General features: G+C 57.2%; 1 long non-coding RNA gene across 1 annotated transcript; it reads right to left on the minus strand.

The window, feature by feature from the left end:
- Positions 1-10,171: 10,171 nt before the first annotated feature.
- LOC145715386 (uncharacterized) lies at positions 10,172-16,605 on the minus strand. Its single transcript, XR_014137505.1, has 2 exons — positions 15,074-16,605; positions 10,172-14,297 (listed from the first exon to the last, which is right to left on the minus strand). It is a non-coding gene; the product is annotated as an uncharacterized LOC145715386 (long non-coding RNA).
- Between the last annotated feature and the right edge of the window lie 80 nt (positions 16,606-16,685).

The raw sequence follows: 16,685 nt of genomic DNA on the forward strand, positions 1-16,685 counted from the left end.
TAGGCCCGCCACAGACCTCCCCCACCCCGAGAGACCAAACTCGGAGGGGCTGACGCCACCTAGTTGGCCAGGAGAAGGAGCACCTGCCGATGCGAAGATCCTGGGCAACTTCTACAGAGCTTTGAGCAGCCTCAGCCCCCCCAGCAGGCCTCCCGCACACGTGCCCCACAGCAGGGCCCCGTGTGCACCAGCGGGAGGTGCTGCAGGGGCCCAAGCGGCACTGTTCATGGTCACCCCAAGCTGGAAACAACCCAAATTTCCATCAACAGTAAAATGGGTAAATAAACGGCAGTCTATTCACACAATGGCATTAAACGGGTGTGTTCGGTTTGAGAGAATGTGTTGATGCGTGTAGTTTTTTTGTAAATGTCACACTTGAGTGAAAGTCAATGAGGGAACGTGTCAGACTCATTTGTGCATGCTCAGCTTTCTAAGCTGGAAAGCCTAAAACAAACCCCTCATCCCGTAAGACAAGGACGTCAGGGCTCGGAGATGGTGAGTGACTTGCGTAAGGCCACCAGGAAATAGGAGAACACAGACCCAAACCCAAGTGTCCTGCGTCCCCAGCCAGGGCTGTCCCCACCAGCAATCTGCTGCCATCAAAATGCCTTCTTTCCTCCTCTCTGGTCGTGGTTAAACAATAACAACGACAACAACATAAAATTTGCCATCGTCACCATTTTTAACTGTACCGTTCAGTGCTGTTAAGAATTATTTGCACTGTTGGGGCGCCTGGGTGGCTCAGTCAGTTAAGCATCCAGCTTGGGCTCGGGTCATGATCTCACTGCTGGTGAGTTCGAGCCCCGTGTCGGGCTCCGTGCTGCCAGCTCAGAGCCTGGAGCCTGCTTCGTATCCTCTGTCTCCCTCTCTCTCTCTGCCCCTCCCCTGCTCACCCTCCCTCCCTCCCTTCCTCTCTCTCTATCTCTCTCTCAAAAATAAATAAACATTAAAATTAAAAAATGAATTATTTGCATTGTTGTGCAACAGATCTCCAGAACTTTTTCATCTTTTCAAACTGAAACTCTACACCCATTAAACAGCTTCCCGTTTCCCCTCCCCCTGGCCCCCAGCAACCACCAGTCTGCGTTCTGTCTTCATGATCTTGACTCTGCGTCGCTCATGTGAGTAGAATCATACAGGGTTTGTGTTTTTTGTGACGGGCTTACTTCACTGAGCATAATGTCCTCAAGTTCATTCATGTTGTAGCAGGTGTCAGAACGTCCTTCCTTTTTAAGGCTGAATCATACTCCAGTGTATGGATGGACTACATTTTATTTATCCATTCATCTGTCAATGGGTACCTGGGTTACTCCCCTCTCTTGGCCATTGTAAATAATGCTGCTGTGAACGTGGGTGTGCAGATGTCTCTTCGAGACCCCGATCTCGGTTCTTTAGGGGATATACCCAGAGGGGTTCTCGTCAACATTCTTAAGTTATCTTATGCTTGTAGGTTTTACCGCTTCCGCTGAACTTGAGGTCCTAGAAGTCAGGGATCAACTACCCAGTTAGGCGTTGGTGAATGTTTGATAACTGTCTTCCTAAGTGGGTGGGGGAGCCTTGATTTATAACATTTGCCAGTTTCCTTGGTGTACGGGCCAAGAAGGCACTGGAAGTCTCCAGTGTACCTGGACCCTGTGTTGCTACCCAAGCCCCATCCCACACAGCCAGGCAACACTACCCCCACCCCTGGAGAGCATAAACCAAAGACACCCAGACTCAACGGCAGGAGCCAAGCAAGGCGGCAGTGGAAGTGGACTGAGCGATGGTCTCTGCATTGAAGGACACCATTAAGGAAGGTTTCTAGGGCTCGGAGGTGCTGGTTAAACTCTACTTCTTGGGTTGAGAGGTGGGCACGTGGGCTCCTGCTTCCTTATTATGAAAGGCACACCATGATGTATACATTCTTGTATATACATGAGACATTAAGCACCTAAGAAGTCAAATAAAAACACACACAGACTCAGGTGCTGTGTGTACCCGCACAGGTAGGCACGCAGGTGCACCCAGCCTCTCTCGGAGTTCTACCCACAGGTTTCAGAGGGACCCAGTTACCTGCATTCTGAAAAGCTCATTCAGATGAGTCGCCCATCCCCTGAGGTTAAGACTCTATGCTCTAACACAAGAGATGCCCACACTCCCGATCTTTTCCGTCAGGATTCCTGAAGTGGGGGAATGGTTGGGATGAGTCACGTGCCCTTCTCTCGGGAAGCCAAAGAGAGTAGCATGTGTCCAAAGTATGAGGTTGGAAGTCATGGACAAGCCAGTGGATCTCTTCTTTAGGGGAGAAGGCTTGTCTTCTCACACGTTAAAACCTTTCCCCAAATCCATGCCAATAGGCGTTTTGATATTCCCAGTCTATCAAAGGGGGTTGTTCAACTCGGAAACAGTTTGCAAAATTAAGGTCCTGCCCTGAGAACCCATATGCTGTTTTTAGAGTTCATACAGAAACTTCGTCAGTGGAACTAGGCAGAGTTCACGCTCTTCCACTCCCAATGTTTTATTTTTGTGAGGGGTTGATTTGTATTGTGATACAACGCACGCCACGTAAAATCCACCACCGTAACCACGTCAAAGTATACGACTTAGTGGCAGTGAGTACATTGGCACTGTTGTGCAGCTGTCCCCTCTCAGTCCGGAACATTCCATCATTCCAAAGGAGACTTGGAAACAGTCAGTCCTTACCCCACTGTCTCCCCAGTCTCTGGCAACCATGAGGCCGCTTTCTGTCCCTGTGGATTTTCCTGCAAATGGGATCATACGACGTGTGTCCTCCCGGGCCCGGCCTCTCTCACTCTGCACTGTGTTTTTAAGGCTCGTCCACGCGGCAGTGTCCATGCCTCGCTCCTTATTGAGACCGAGTGACACTCCGCCGGTGGAGAGACCGCGTTTGGTGGACCCGTCCGTTGGTTGGCGGATGTTGGGTTGTTCTATCTCTGGAACGGTGCTGCTGTGTGCACTCGTGGGCGGACACAGGTTGTCGCCTGTCTTGGGCACCCCCCTCAGAGAGGAGCACCGGGGTCGTGGGGCGACGCTGGGCCAGGCTCACGGAGCCCCAGACTTCTCTTTTGTGTTGGGAACCCTTCCCGGGGCAGGTGAGGCCCGCGTGCGCGGGCAAGCTCTCACAGACGGTTCTCCACCGGCTGGATACCCGCTGCCTGTGTACCCGCCCTTCAGGTGGCAGGGCCACAGTGAAGAAAGCTGCCGCGAACATTCCCTGCCGGACAGCGGGGACAGAAACCACGTTTCTCCCGGGAACACGGCTAGCTGTGGACGTTGGCACACAGGCGCGCAGCCCGTGCCCTGGGGGCCTGCGGCAGGGGCCACCAGGGGCCTCCCAGGCAGACGTGGGGGGAGGAGAGAAATGGGTCCAGGGACAGACTTCCACAGGGCAGGGACTCCACACGCAGGCATCTCCTTCCACGATGTGGGGAGGGGAGCGTGTTCCTCGATTCCTTGGCCGACGCCTCCCGGACGCCACCGTGCTCCAGGCCTGTGCTGGGCTCCGGGGACACGTGCCGGCACGGGAGGGTGACAGGAAATCAGAAAGGCCGTGAGTCAGGGAGTCACAGCCAGAGTAGCACAAGGACAGTCAGCAGGGTGATACAGAAGTGTTGCTTTGGAAGGGAGCCAGGAGGGCTTCCAGGAGGCAGTGTCGTGGGAGCAGGCCTACTCAGGCATGGCAAGGTGAGGGCCCAGCAAGGGGTTCTCCTGCAAAGGCAGGGCAGCTGGGCACTAGGTATTACCTGTGCTGGGCTGGTCTCCTCACTGTCCCACTGACTAGTGGTGTAGACACAGGGCCAGGCAGGTAATGGTCACCCAGAATGGCTTTGGTCCCTCCTCTGTCCCCTCCTGCTGCATGGCCTCAGGCTGGCCTGGGGCTCAAGTTTGTCACCTCTGTGCCCTTCACTCTGTGTGCAAGGACCAGGGCGTGGGGAGGAGCCAGCCTGGCCTGATCCACAGAGCGGGAGGGACACGTGAAAAGAGACACAGAGCCTGTGCGGGACGGCTGTGCAAATGTCCTGGGTGGCACGGCCAAGGACGAGGTGCCTCGGGGCACACAGTCCCAGCAGCGTGTGGAGTCGGGGCCCCCCAGGCCGACCGGCAGACAGCAGGGCCCTCAATCCGCCCTCCTGTCAGGAGGGTGAGAACGTCCCAGCAACAAGGACACTGCTAGGCCCAGGCCCGCCGGCAGCGGTGGCATGGCACGCGTCCCCGCCCGTGCCACCCGGGGGAGGGGAAGCAATGGGCATCTCTCGGAGCCTGAGCAAAAAGCACGGTTGCCGCAAGGCCTCTCTGGGCTTCCTCACCGACCTGACACCCTGCTGGGGACACTGGCCCGCTTCCCAGCTTCTGCCCCCAAGGCCACCTTCTGGCCAGCCTGTGGCTGTCCGGTGTCGATCCTGGCTCCATCCTGGCACCCAGCAAGGGTCTCACATGTGGAAGGCCCCCAGCGGACGTCAGTGGCATAAATGCATCAGTGACCAGGGGATTAATCAATCAAGCAGTTAATGAAAGAATGGATGGTGTGGTGACCCGAGGGTCCAGGGCCACCGGTTGTGACAGCCTCGGGAGGGCCCATTCTCACCACCTGGCCATGTCTGGACAGCACAGCCCACCCATCCCTGCGTGTCCCGTCAGCACTGCCTCCCCTCAGACGCACTGACTGCTCTCCTGGATGGGGGCAGGGCGCGGGCAGAAGGCCGTCTTCCCAGTTCTCTTAGGACGGACTTAGCATCGGAGCAAAGTCGGTCTTAAGGAAGCATAGCCCACCTCCCCCTCCTTCCCACCCCGGCAGAACCCCCATCTGCGGCCTGCCTGTGGCAATTTCCTAACGTCTACTTACGGAGTCGACACAAGAGTGTGGGGGCTCTGCCCCTTTCCAGGGCCCTCCACCCCCCATTTCCTCCACTGGCCACCCAGGGGTGCATGTCCCTATGTTGGAAGGGGACCCCATGCCCCAGCTCTCCCGGTGTCAGCGAGCCATGCTTGGCTTCCATGCACCCCTCCACGGGCCCCCTGCCCACTCTTCGTGCATCCTCTGGCAGCTTCCTGGGACAGGTGCGTGGGTCCCCTTGTCACCTGCAGGTGGCCTTATGCAGCCCTCTTTCAAGATTCACTGCGTAGAGCTTCTGGGATTCCAAATGCAGCCTCTTCAGAACTTTGAAGGCCATGCTGCTGTCACCTGGGCCCACGTGTGATGGCTGCCAGATCCAGGGCCAGTCAGATCCGGGGCTCTTCACAGGGGACCTGGCCTGCTCTCTGGAAGATTTAAGAGTCAGTTTGATGTGCCCTGGTTCTAGAAATGTTGCAACACCCTGTCTGGGGTGGGTTTTCATTCCTTTGGCCTAGAGCCTCACGTCCTCCTGTTCTAGGACATTTTCTGGTGGATGACTGCCTTGATGAAGCTCTCCCTTCTGTGTTCTCCTAATTCACTAATTATACGTTAGATTGTGCCTAAACCAGTGGTCTAATTTTATATTTTCTCTTGTATTTTTTCATTTTGCTTTTTTCTAATTTGTGGGAAACTTATCTTTGAGTTTTCACTTTTGCTATTTATATTTTAATTAAAAAAAGAGCTTTTTTTAAAAATTTATTTATTTTGAGAGAGAGAAAGAGAGCACACATGCACAAGCAGGGAAAGGGCAGAGAGGGAGAGAGAGACTCCCAAGCAGGCTCCATGGTGTCAGCACAGAGCCCAATTCAGGGCTCGATCTCACAAACCCTGAGATCACAACGTGAGCTGAAATCAAAAGCTGGACACTTAACCAACTGAGCCACCCAGGTGCCCCCCAAATGAGCTCTTACTTATTCTCTGCCTGTTCCTTTTTCATAACATCTTGTTCTCAGGTCATGGGTGTGGTATTTTCTCTTAGAGATTTTTTTCTTTTTTATATGATCTTTTGCTACTCTTATTGTTTCTGTTTCCTTAGGGCTCCTTTATTTTGGTAGGTATGGAATCTGTCTTTCGTGTTAGATGCTCTTACCTCGAGGGGCTGGTGGTGATCCTGGAGGTTTGCTGGTCTTCATGAGAGGCACTAGGTGTTAATACGAGCAGTGTGGCTGGGTGGGGTGAGGGTAGGCTACTAAAGTTAAGCAGCAGGGTCCAGACACTCGGCCAGAAGTCTTGGGAAGCCAGGCCAATTCTGCAGAATCCCCCCATCTCCTGCACGGGAGGCAAGCCTGGCTGCCAGAACTCTGGGAATTAGCAGAGTCAGGGCCAAGGTCGCCTCTCAAGATGTGCCTGTGAACTCATCTCCCTGTTCCTCCCTGGCCGGTGCATGTGGTTGTGCCTGGGCCCCCCTGAGCCCCGAGAGAGAACCCGGGGCCTCCAGTCTTCTGCCAGCCTCTGCAGCCTGGGTCTGGGGTCATAACTGCTCGTGCTTGTTCTAAACCCCCCTCCACGCCCCACCCTCAGAGCCCCCTGGCGTGCTGGAGCCTCTGTGGTTTCCCCTGGTCCGACTGCCAGGGCCTCCGCGGCACCTGTCTTCCAAATGAGGGAGAGGAGGTGCCACAGCGTCCCTCTGTGGTCCCTGCTGGGTCCTGGGAGGGGATAGCGGTACGTGTGCCCACTAAGCTAGGTTGAACCGGAAGTCACCCCCTTACATTTGGATTTGTCTGAAAGGCACTTTTGGAAGCTCTCACTGTTGCTGTCCCTCATCTCCCGCTACCACCATACGTACCTCCAACTACTCAGTAGAAACACTGGCCAGAGGTGGGGAGGGCGGGGGAAGTCTTCTGGAAACATCAAGAAATGTCACTTGAATGCCTGTCTGCAAGAGAAGGAAGAAAAGCTGTGTCTGACCCAAGAGCTGAAAGCTGGGGGGTTGTGGTGAAGGGGCCAAGAGCACCTGCCATGGCCCCCCCCACCCACCGCTTCAGGAAGAATCTGGGCACAGTGTCATAGGACAATTACATGAGTTGCTGATAAATAAAACCAGGTTTCTCATGAAATCCAGATTTCTAGGGGTGCCTGGGTGGCTCAGTCGATGAAGCATCTGACTCTTGATCTCAGCTCAGCTCATGATCTCACGGTTTGTGAGTTCCAGCCCTGCTGGAGGGAGGGATTCTCTCTCCCCCATCTTTCTGACCTCCGACCCTGCTCGCACGCTCCCTCTCTCTCAAAAATAAACAAACATTTTTAAAAATCTAGATTTCTAACTCCTCTTGAAAACCGGCGGGCCTGGAAGCTCTGGAGACAGCACTGCGTCGGGCACTTAAAGCCAAGTGTGCTTGACAGGCCACTTAATTTTCCTGAGTTTCTATGTATTTATCTGTCAAATAAAAATTGACTTTAAACTTCTGACAAACCACCTGGGGCGATGGCCGTCCCTCCCCCCCCAAGAAACATGACGTCCAAACCCCGCCCGCCACGACACAGCTCTCCCCACCAGTGAGTGTGCGAGCCCCGGGCCTGGAGAGTAGGGCAGCAGTGGGCGGGACCAGGGCCTTGGCCTGTCTCCTCCACCCACCTGGCAGCAGTCTGCCCTGCACATCTGGACGAGGTGCTCACACCTGCTGCAGGCACTGGGGACCAAGGCTGCCCTCACAGGGCTGGCATCCTAGGGGGCAGAGCCAAGGGCACCTATAGGGATAGGATGTGGGGGGTAAAGTAGGGAGGGATGCAGGGGATGCGGGGCGGGGCTGCTTGGCCATTTTCACAGGGTGGCTGGTGGCTGCAGGTGGCCCGTCTGTTTGGATGACATCAGAAAGAGAAGGGAGGGCTGGCCCATAGGAAGCCCAGAGGAAGAGCATCAAGGAAGTGGAAGACCGACCTCCCTGGCATTTCGAGCCCCTCAGGAATGAGGATGTGGGTCACAGCCCCAGGTAGGCCCCCAAGACCTGCAGAGGTGACAGCAGAGGTGGGGTGAGGCTGGCCTGGCCGGGAAGGCTGGACAGCGGAGGAGGGAGGGGGTGAGCACCAGCTGAGCCCCGAGACCAGATGTACCAACTAGGCTGGTTTGCCTACCTCCTCTATGAGACCTCCCTCCAGGAAGAGAGGCTGGGGCAGCCCTGGAGGAACGGCCACGTGCAAGGGGACGGCACCTGTGGGCACAAGGAGGGAACTGCGGCCACACAGATCTCCTTTCCTAAAGGGACTTGCAGTCCAACTGTGAGAGGCTGAGCACCTGTGGCCTGAGGCTCTGACTCAGCCTTTGTTGAGCCCAGCAGAGATGGTGGGAGGCAGTGGCACCAGGGCCTGGCCATTTCTGCCCCGTGTGGGGCTCCTCCCCCAGACTTTCTCTCCTCAGCAGCAGCTCCTGCTGGGTGGGCAGAGACTTGGCCAGGCCTGCAGAGTGGCTGACAGCTCCCAGCCCAGCCTGACTTCCCCGACCTCCCCCATGGGTGTTACTCCCAATAATCCATACCATCCCTCGTCTCGGCACCTGCTTGCCGGAGAAGCCAGCCTGGGACCCTCTCGCTTGGACTTTGTGTGATGACAGGCAGGGCAGCCGGGACAGCTCATCTATTCACTCAGCAAACGTGTGGGGTGGATGTGTAACGGCACACTGGAGACCGTGGCTTTCCCAGCCTGGGTGTGCACTCGGGCTCTGCTCGGACGGTGGGCACGCTCCCCACCTGTCCTTGTCCTCAGTCTCCTGTTTGTGAGACCACTCTGGAGCGTTGCTGTGCCTGTCAGGCTGCTTAGCACGATGCCCGGAACACGCTCAACAATTACAAATCTCAACTGCTATGGTTTCTCCTTCGAGCACTCGCTGCAAAGTATTTACCGTGTGGGCCTTATTTTTCCGAGAAATGAAAACGCGTGGTCTGCGTGCGTCAGGATGGGGATGGAAACAACAGGCTTGAAGGCCTGGAACTGGAGATCAGGGTCTCTGGGCTGCATGCCGGTGTCCACTGTGCTGCGTGACCAGCCAGGCTAAGAGGCTTCTCCCAGGGGTGGCAGTCCCCTCCCAATGCCAAGCTTTGAAGACAGTTCTATCTGCCCTGCTCATCTGAGCACAGAAGTCTGCCCCTCGGGCAAATGCTGGCAGGGAGTGGACACTTGGTGCCGAGGCACTCGCCCAAGCAGGGAAATGAGTCTCCTTCCCGGATGGAGCAGCAGCACCACTGACACGCGGACACCCTGTCCCCAGATAACATCGGGCCGGGGCCGGTTGACCTCACATGCTGCTGTGGGAATATAGCGTGGGACGGCCACTTTGGAAAACAGTCTGGCCGTTTCTCACAATGTTAAATATGGAATGACGACGTGCCCAGGCAATTCTACTCCTAGGTATATACCTGGGAGAGAGAAAAACGTAAGTCCACACAAAAACTTGCACACAAATGTTCACAGCCGTGTCATTCGTGGTAGCTGAAAATTAGAAACGACCCAAACGGCCATCACCTGAGAAAACACAAGCAACTTCGTACAGTGGAATGTGACTCAGCCATAACAAGGAAGCACCAATCAACACTGCAATGTGGATAAGCCTTGAAAACGTGTATAAAGGATGCCAGGTGAAAGAAGCCGTCACATAAGACTACGTAGTGTAGGGGCACCTGGTTGGCTCAGTCGGCTGAGAGTCCAACTCTTGATTTTGTCTCAGGTCATGATCCTAGGGTTGTGGGATCGAGCCCTGCATTGGGGTCTGTGCTGAACACGGAGCCTGCTTGATATTCTTTCTCCCCTCCCCCGCTCATGCGCGCGCGCATGCTCTCTCTCGCTCTCTGAAATAAAAGCCAAAAACAAAAACAAAAAAAAGGGCCACATAGTATAGAATCTCATTGCAGTGAAATTTCTAGAACAGGCAAACCCACAGTAGTTGCCTAAGTCTCAGGGAGAGTGGAGCGTAGAGTGATTACTAGTGGCTAGAGGTTTTGGATGAAGTGATCCAGGAATTCACTGGAGGTGGCTTTACGCCTCTGGTGCTATGCTAAACCCCACTAAACTGTACGCTTTGAATTTTCTCAACGTTTATTTATTTTTGAGAGAGAGACAAACAGAGCATGAGTGGGGGAGGGGCAGAGAGGGAGGGAGACACAGAATCCGAAGCAGGCTCCAGGCTCCGAGCTGTCAGCACAGAGCCAAACGTGGGGCTCAAATCCATGGACCGTGAGATCACAACCCAGGTTGAAGTTGGATGCTTAACTGACTGAGCCACCCTCGTGTCCCTAAACTGTACGTTAAAAAAATTTTTTTTATGTTTGTTTATTTTTGAGAGAGAGAGAGAAAGAGAGAACAAGTGGGGGAGGGTAGAGAGGAAGACACAATCCAAAGCGGGTGCCAGGCTCTGAGCTGTCAGCACAGAATCCAACGTGGGAGTAGAATTCACAAAGTGTGAGATCATGACCTGAGCCTAAGTCAGACTCTTAACCGACTGAGCCACCCGAGCGCCCCTAAACTGTATGCTGTAAATGGGTGAATATTATGATATGTAATATCTCAAAATTTTTATTTATTTTTATAGTTTCATTTTTTTAAAGTTGATTTATTTTGAGAGCGAGCGAGCGAGCACACGTGCATGCACACGCAGGGGAGGGGCAGAGAGAGAGAGAGGGACAGAAGATCCCAAGCACGCTCTGTGCTGACAGCAGCGAGCCCAATGTGGGGCTTGAACTCACGAACCGTGAGATCATGACCTGAGCCAAAACGGACACTCAACCACTGAGCTACCCAGATGCCCGTCCATAAAACTTTTAAACAAATAAGGAAGTGAATAAGGCATGAATTCCAGTCCAGCCCATGGTGGAGACACCAGACTCTGGAGTGATCATCCCGAGGTCCCGCAGTTCACGCTGAATGCTGTCTGTGAAAACACTCTGCCCCCAAGCCCAGCAAGAGTCCCAAGGCAAACGTGGCTCTCCTGGCCCAGAGCTTGAGAAAGGCAAGTATGTATTCACGTAGGTCTGTGATGGCCTGTAGGAACAAGATGGGCCACGGGCTGTGGTTTCGGGCGCCGTCCTCTGTGTGTAGCCGCTGGTACCCACTGGAAACGCTGGAAGCGGTCTTGTACTGAGGAGCCATCTTCCTGGGGTACGAGCCCTCTTCCCAGCCCGGCCCACGTGCTGCCTTGTGTCCACCTGGGCACCTACAGGCTCCTCATGCACATTATTTCTTTCCACCCGGTGCATGAATCCAGCCTTTGCGTTCAGGATGTTTAAGGCAGCAGCAGAAGGGAAGGTTTATTGGGTTAACACCCCAGACCTTAACGCAGCGAAAATACCCGTGTGCCTGGCTCATCCGCGTGCTCCAGCCTTTCACTGGGCCGTGAGAATGTCTTAGTAAGTGTACAAGGGGCACTCAGGTTGGCTTACGGAGCGCTGTCAGCGGAGTCCAGGCTTTGGGAGCCTGGGCGGTCTCTCCCACTCCCTCTTTACTTCGTTCTTGGGGCTGCAGTCCTGCCCCACCGGCACACAGGGCCCAGCCTTGGAGTCGACTTGGAGCAGGCATCCTAGGACGCCCCGGGTCAGCCTGTGGGTTTCCATGGCAACTGCCGAGGATGTGCGGTGAGGACAGAGCCTTGAAGAAGTAACTGCTTCCCCAAATGCCCAGCTCCAGCCTCAGGGCAGCCCCCATCCGGGACACCTTTGAAGGGTGAGCTCCTTGAGCACAAAAGTCACTTCTGGTCCCTGGCCCCCAGGGCTGAGGGCTGTGGGGCACGGCGCGCAGGCCAGCGGCCCGACGCTCCAAAGGGAATCCCGGCCCCGCTATCTGCTGGTTGTGTGGCTCTGGCCGAGCACCTGGCTGGCCGCCTCCCCTCCGAAGGTGCGGTGTCACACCTCCAAGGCCCGGGACCGGGGTCAGGGGAGGGGAACACACGACCGGGCGGGCACCGGTGCCGGCACGGGGCAGCTCAGTAAACACTGGCCGTTGTGGGCACTTAGTAAAAGCACGGTGGGTTGCCCTGGAACCAGGCTCTCCGTTTACTTTCTTTCCAAGTGTGATAGACATGCGCACAAAAGTGCTCAGGTCACGTGTGTTCAGCTCCATGGATATCCACAAATGTAATGCACCTGTGTAACCAGTACCCATGCGTGGCTGGCTCCCAAAGCCACGCGGGCTCCTTCGAGCCCTTAGGCTCCCAGTGACCGCCACCGTAACAGCGCGGGCGTGCTTCCCTGTGAGCCTACGTGCAGGGGGTCAGGCCATCGTTTTCCGTCTCTTTCTCTTGCCACCCTGTCCCTGCAGCCGAGTTCCACTCACACTCAGTGCCCCAGAATCTTCCAGCAGGGCACACGCTGCCATCAAAGGTCCAGTCTGCTGCCAGCGGGCCCGGGGGTTTCCGGTTTCACTGCGAAAGCGTTCTGGGGCACAACTACTGGTGAGCAGACGCACCGTCGCTGGGTCCTCAGAGCCATCTTTTAGGGGCACGGGGCCATACACTCCCCTTCCCTGCTCGTCACATCCCCTCTCCTCACCCTCAGCTGTGGCCTTGGTCACTTGGTCGTCCTTTCCCTCTTCCCTCGGGAACTGTCAGGGGACAAGGTCCAGGTGGCCGGCAGGCGGCCCAGACCGACTCGCCGTGCTGGCCGCTCTCACGGCCCCTGTAAGCTGAGCCTGACAGACAACAATGGCACGCTCCCCTCGAGCCAGGCCGGCTGTGCAAGGGCTCTCAGGCTGATGGGGGGCAGGGTGGCACCATCAGGGGCCCCCACCAACTAGCAGGGGAGGGGGAACCAGGAGCCACCCCCAGGCCATCTCCACTTTGCTGTCCAGCTCTGTCCTCAGCAGGCCACCCCCAACCACCCCCTCACCTGCCGGGAGGCTGTCCCTCCGGGCCCCTCTTGGCCTGGATGTCTCTTCTTCCCTGGAAAAGGCCGAGAGGGGCCCCAGGCAGAGGGAAGAGGTGGCAGGGTCCTGTGGCTGAGGATGGCTCCGGCGGCGGTCCTGAGGCCGCCCGTACCCCACCCAGGCTGTCACCCTCACCGCCAGGGCCCCGCAGGCAGGGATCCGGGACGGGGCATGACTGGGTTCTTCTGTGCGCTAGTCCCGCGTGAGCAGCTCCTTGCACATTCAGTGCTCGTCTCTCTGAGGTGGGGTCCAGATGTCTCGGACGCTGGGAGAGCCCACAGCCAGGAGGCCCCGGGCCAGGTTCCAGCAGTGAGGCCCAGGAACATGTCCCCCCACACTGTCGCCACTCTTCAAGCCTTGGGGAGCAGCAGCGGAGTTGACCGCCATCAGGAGAGAAGCCTCTCGGGCCTCCTCTGGTGCCCTCTCCTATTTCCAGAATCTCGAACGGTTTCCCTCTGAACTTCTGAGGGGCAGCTCCCCTTGGGGAGCCAACTCTGCTCAGCGCTCTGCCCAGCGGGAAGCCGGGAAAGGTGGCTGTGGCTTGCTGGGGTCGGGGCCCTAATGTTTTTCTTGGACTTCTCACTCCCTAGCTCCCTCACACCAGAGTGCTTAACTGGGAAAGGGTGGAGAGGGAGGGGAGGGGAGAGGGCAGGGGGAGGGGAGGGGAGAGGGGGAACAAGATGCATGAACCTCAGGCCCTCACCTACTGGTGCTCCTCGTGTCTCTAAGGAAAACAGCCCTGTAGGGCCCCGGGCAGGAGGAAATGGATTTCAACAGGATTCACAGAGAGCAGGTCAGACCTCAGAATTCTTGGCTCCGGAAGAACAACAAGATCCCCTTCCAGTCTTTTCCCTCCCGGCTCCTCGGCCACCGAACACCCCAGGCCTCCAGCCCCTTTCCCTGCTGGGAAGGCCTAGTAGGTGGCACCTTCAAAGCCAGCCCTGATCTCCGCGCCCAGCCCGCCCGTACTCTCGGCTGCCTCCGGGCGGCGCTACCTGCAGCGGGGCCAGGGCTTCCCCAGAGGCGAGCACCCGCCTCCCTTGTGCCAGCCTCAGGAGACGGGTGAGGTCCTGCCCCGCTGGCATGCTCCCACGCTTCAGGCCACTGACTTGACTTGCTCTGTAGATCACCCATCACTGACGTGTCTTTGAATCAACTCACCTGTTACGTTTTGCTCCCAGCAAGCAGTGATACCTAGCATACCCATGGCCCATACTTCCTCAGGGGGACATCAGAGTCACAGTGATAGGCTGCGGCAACGTGCCCTCCTCTTGCAGGACGCTGGCCGTGTGACGCTGCCAGCCTGTGATGGGACCCAGGGCGGCGTCCCACGTCCACACATTCACACCTGTCCTTACGAGGGCCCGCTTCACTCTTCTCCATACACACAGCAGGTGCTTAGGTAAGCGGCTCACGTCTGCAGTGGGTGGTCCTCGGCACAGCCAGCTTCCCATTGGGTGGGCCCAGGCGGTGGGCTCCTGGCCCCTGCCAAGGCCCCCACGGGCACGGTCTTCCAGGCTCCTCACCAGCACTGACGAGATGGGCAGCACAGCTATAATCTCTGTCGGACAAACGGAGAAACTGAGAGAGGGAGTCCGAACTGCTCAGGGTTTCCCAGCTCCTCAGCAGTCTCTCCGTCCAACCCCCCCCCCCACACACACACACACACACCCCAGGAGTCTAAGGCTTGGCGATAGATAGGCTCCGTGAAGAGCTGTCTAGGGTGGACGTGCTGGATGGGTGTGCCCCAGCTTGGGACACAGACCACGCCGATGACCTCCAGAGTCAAGTTTAGGTACTGCCACAACCGTTCCCCTTCTCAAACCTTTTGCAAAGTACCCTCTGCTCTGGGCAGGACACCAAGGAATGGGTGGTAGGACTGGCATTCCTGGGCCTGTGTGCCCCATATATTTTTAGCCTCTGCCCTGCCTGGGCATTTGCCCCGTGGCTAATGTCCTCAGGGAACCACCTAGCTGCACACCAAGAAGCCTAGCAGGCTCTTGGAGGTCTCCAGGAATGACACCACACCCTGGTCCTGAGGCTTCGGGTCTAATTCTCTTTTCCAAGACAGAACCAACTCCTGTTAGCGAAGAGTCCTTCCTCACCTCCAACACAGAGGCCTGTGGCCCAGAAACCAGGATCTGGGAGGCACAGAATCTGTAACATTGGGCAAGTCATGTTCTAGAGCTGGAAAGTGGAGGGAAGGAGGGCTGTGGCTGCACGGGGGGACAACCAGGCCAGATGGTTGCAGAGATGATCAGGGGACAGGGGACGACAGCTACTCCAGACAGGTGCGCTCCCAGGGAAAGGCTGTGCCACAGTGAGGGAGAGCCCTACCTCTGTTCCAGGAGCAGGATGCCCGGATCCCCAGAGATCTCTCTCAGTGGGGCAACACCAATCCCATGGCCGTCCTGTCCTTGCTCTCCTCACCACTGCAATTTTCCACGAGTCAAGAACCAGGTCTAAAATGTACAGGTAGCTCTTGGCAGATACATTTTGAAGACTTTTCCATCTCTTCTGCTCCCTTTTCTCAAATTCTGGTACTGGCCATGGCTGAGTGCCGGTGGGACCAGAGTGTTCTGTGACGGGCAGGCACCTGTCCTGCCAGCAGCTCCTCTGTCCTGTGCTGGATCTCAGTCCTCCTCTGTAAGACCAGGGGAGTCAGAACGCCTAGTCTGTGGGGTGGCTCAAGTTGTTCCCTGCAGTGGCTTTCATTCGTTTGTTTGGCACTCTGGTAAGAAACACATCCCACATTTGACCCAGTACCCACGTAAATATTCACACATATAAACGGCCTCAACGCAAAACAATATTCTCACTATGTGGGATGCCCTGATATTTTCCGTTTTATTCTGTTTCATTTTTATAAAATACTGGTCACCATGCACCAAGTTTCTTCCAGGGCCCAGCACTAATCCCTGATCTGATGGGCAGGGCCAGAGGGAGAGACGGACAAAAAGCCAGCGCACACGTGCGCGCTCTTAGTGGCTGACCGCGCAGGGACAGTCGGAGCCCCCCTCTCCGCCTCTCACCGAGGACGCCCAGGAGGCCTCCGGGCTGGAGCCGGGCGGGCCAGGCCAAGCCAGGCGGGGCTTTGAGGCGCTGGTAGCGGGCTGGGATTTATTTTAAGGGACACGAAGCTACCGCAGGTTTGGGGGAGGGGAGGGATTAAAAGAGAAGATGCGCTCAGCACTTTATATTTAGCGGCTGACGCGCCGGAAGCGCTCGTTACCCGCAGCTGCCACTGCGCCCAGAGGGCAGCCCCCGCCTCCGCGTCTGGGGCAGGGACCCCGAACCCCGCCTTCAACTCCCTGAGCAGGGACTCCCGAGCCCCCGCCTCCACGTCGCAGGCAGGGACCCCGAACCCCGCCTTCAACTCCCTGGGCAGGGACTCCCGAGCCCCCGCCTCCACGTCGCAGGCAGGGACCCCGAACCCCCCCTTCACCCCGCGGGTCAGACACCCTGAACTCCGCCTTCACCTTCCGAGACAGGGACTCCCGTCTCCCCGCCTCCACTCGTAGGCAGGGACCCAAACCTCGCCTTCGCCTTCCGGGCAGGGACCCTGAACCCCGCCTTCACCTCGCTGGACAGGGAGACCTGGCCCCTGCCTCCACGTCACGGTTGGGGACCTCGGCCCCCGCACCCCGCCTCCACGTCGCGGGCAGAAACCCGCAGCCCTCGCCTCCGCCCGCCCCCCCCCCCCCTGCCCCGGGCAGGGACTCCGGCCCGCCGGTGCTTTAGAACGGGAGGAACGGGACACACCCCGGCCGGGCGGCCTTCCAGCCCAGCACAGGGGAAGCTCTTCTGGTCTCTTCCGCGGAGACGCTATGGAGCTCGGGGACTGCTCTCAGGAACTGGCGCCCAGGGCTTCGCCGCCACGCTCCGCCCCCCGGCCCCGCCCCTCCAGCATGGCCCCCGCCCCCTGCCTGCGCACGCGCGCTCCGCCCCT

This window comes from Panthera onca, chromosome A3 (genome assembly GCF_046562875.1).
Source record: "Panthera onca isolate mPanOnc1 chromosome A3, mPanOnc1 haplotype 2, whole genome shotgun sequence".
Lineage (NCBI taxonomy): Eukaryota > Metazoa > Chordata > Mammalia > Carnivora > Felidae > Panthera > Panthera onca.